General features: G+C 50.4%; 1 pseudogene; it reads left to right on the forward strand.

Annotated features, from left to right (window-relative positions):
- The first annotated feature begins 1789 nt into the window (after positions 1–1789).
- LOC137317608 (U2 spliceosomal RNA) lies at positions 1790–1906 on the forward strand (annotated as a pseudogene).
- Positions 1907–2500: the final 594 nt, after the last annotated feature.

Raw genomic sequence — 2500 nt, forward strand, 5'->3', positions numbered from 1 at the left:
ACTGACACTGACACTGACACTGACACACACACACACACACACACACACACCGTCTCCCATCCGATTGGTGGACTATGGGATTGAAAATCGAACTTTGAGTTTCAATGCAGGGGGGAGAGCGCGAACGCAGCCCCTCCCAACTACCACACGCGCGTTGTTGTTGTTGTAATATAGAACTGCAAGTTGCCGTTGTCGTGGTCGTTTCGAATCAGCACAAAGTAGGTGCCTCCCTGGAATGTCACACCTGCGTCCCAGAAAACAGGTCTCCCGGTCAAAGCAGTCCCGCCCCGCCCTGGGATTAACATGACAACGGACAGGGCCCAGTCAGGGAGCAGCTTGAGAGACACCTTTCAATAGGCGCTTCTGAAACATTAACGCCTTGTTTCTTCCGACAGTTTAACCAGCGATTAACATGACAACGGACAGGGCCCAGTCAGGGAGCAGCTTGAGAGACACCTTTCAATAGGCGCTTCTGAAACATTAACGCCTTGTTTCTTTCGACAGTTTAACCAGCCTTTAACACGCCTTGTGTTTTTATTTCCCATTTCCAGCCAGCCAGCCAGCCAGCCAGCCAGCCAGCCAGCCAGCCAGCCGAGCCGAGCCAGCATCTGCAGTATTTTTTTTGATTGGTCTTGCCTGCCGTGGAATGAATGTTTCAACACGAGCTGCTGATTGTCAGCACCTCACCTCTTTCTCAATTGGCCGTTGCAATCTCACTCACTCGCTGTGAGACACGTCACGTCACTAGTTTTACTCAAAGAGGTTTCCTTCCACGGCAGTTCGTTAGTGACTGAGACTGACTGACGGAGGTCCGTTGAGACATAACCCTCCCCCATCTGATTGGTGGCCTACTGGCAAATTTACCAATCTGTCAAGCAATCCTGGCAAGAAAGGAAAAAACGGCAACTTCTTTAAACTCATCCACTGTTGCAATTAGAAACGGTGGCAAAAAATGTGGCCAGAGTGGGAGAGAACGGCAGTGCTTCGAGACTGCTTTCAACACCGGCAGCCAGAGAACAAAGAGGGAGGGCAAACAGGACCCGAGATCAATTCGCATCGAGCGCGTTATCGCTTCTCGGCCTTTTGGCTAAGATCGAGCGTGTTCCTTTTCGGGCTTATTTGGATCTGAGCGGACTGGAACGCTGGCCGCGACCTCGTGCGCTCGCAAAGTGCGGACTTTGCTGTGATTGGTCGTTTGTGTGCTGGCTCCGCCCCTAAATTTGCATAAGGACCAAATCAACACTGCAATGGCAGGGAAGGGTTCCTGGTGAAAGCAGTCCTGCCACTGACATGACAATGGACAGGGCCCGGCAGCTTGAGACACATCTTTCTTTCAATATGCAAGTCCTTTTTAAAAAAGTTTCCTTCCACAGCAGCTCTGAGTGAGAGAGAGAGAGAGAGAGAGAGAGAGACACTGACTCACTGACTGATACTGACACCGACACACACACACATATTATTTATTATTATTTTAAACGACAAAGCTGTTCAGAAGGAAGTCCTGGGGGGAAGGCAGGCAGGGAGGGACGGACACAGGGAAGTCCGCACAAAACAGGTCCCCTGGAACCTCTGACCCAGAAAAACGGGTTCCTGGTGAAAGCAGTCCTGCCATTGACATGACAATGGACAGGGCCCGGCAGCTTGAGACACATCTTTCTTTCAATATGCAAGTTCTTTTTAAAAAAGTTTCCTTCCACAGCAGCTCTGAGTAAGAGAGAGAGAGAGAGAGAGACACTCACTCACTGACTGATACTGACACCGACACACACACACACACACACACACACATATTATTTATTATTATTTTTAATTGATTTTTAGAACAGGGAGATGGACTAGGGGCTTGCTCCGTCCACTCCACGCATCGACCCAGTATTGCAGTGTTTCTGGGAACGGTGCAGCTCCCCGTGGGGAGATATTCAAAAGGAAAAACAGCTGTTTCCCAGTGTCTCTGTGTGTGTGTGTGTGTGTGTGTTATTACTGAGAATAAAGCTGATATCTCTCTCTCTCTCTCTCTCTCTCTCACTCAGAGCTGCTGTGGAAGGAAACCGTTTTAAAAAGAACTTTCTCAGCTCAGTGGTATTTTTTTCTTCTCCAAGGCTGAGTGCCGCTCGCACGTAGCGATATAATTCAAAGTGCAAAATAACTTGGCGTCGTTGACTTTAAACAAGCAGGGTCTGCTTCCAAATGAAAGCTGCGCTCCCGAACTGGACTGTCTGTCTGTCTGACTGTCTGTTTGTCAAGGGGTGGAAAAGGCGGTGGTGGTGGTGGTGAGGGTGGAGCATTACGCTCAGGAGGGGAGACTTTCTTTCAGAGGTGCCAATTAATCTGTAGCAGAAAGTCATCCCCCCCGACCGGGATTCGAAGCCCGGTCCTGACCACGAGACCACCGGGGAGAGTTGCCTCAAGTCCCTGAGGGACCTGGACACGAGGCCGAATACACACGCACGCCTGCTGCACTGGCAGCAGCGACCAACAGGGGGCTGACCGGCTGATCCTT

This window comes from Heptranchias perlo, unplaced genomic scaffold (genome assembly GCF_035084215.1).
Source record: "Heptranchias perlo isolate sHepPer1 unplaced genomic scaffold, sHepPer1.hap1 HAP1_SCAFFOLD_621, whole genome shotgun sequence".
Lineage (NCBI taxonomy): Eukaryota > Metazoa > Chordata > Chondrichthyes > Hexanchiformes > Hexanchidae > Heptranchias > Heptranchias perlo.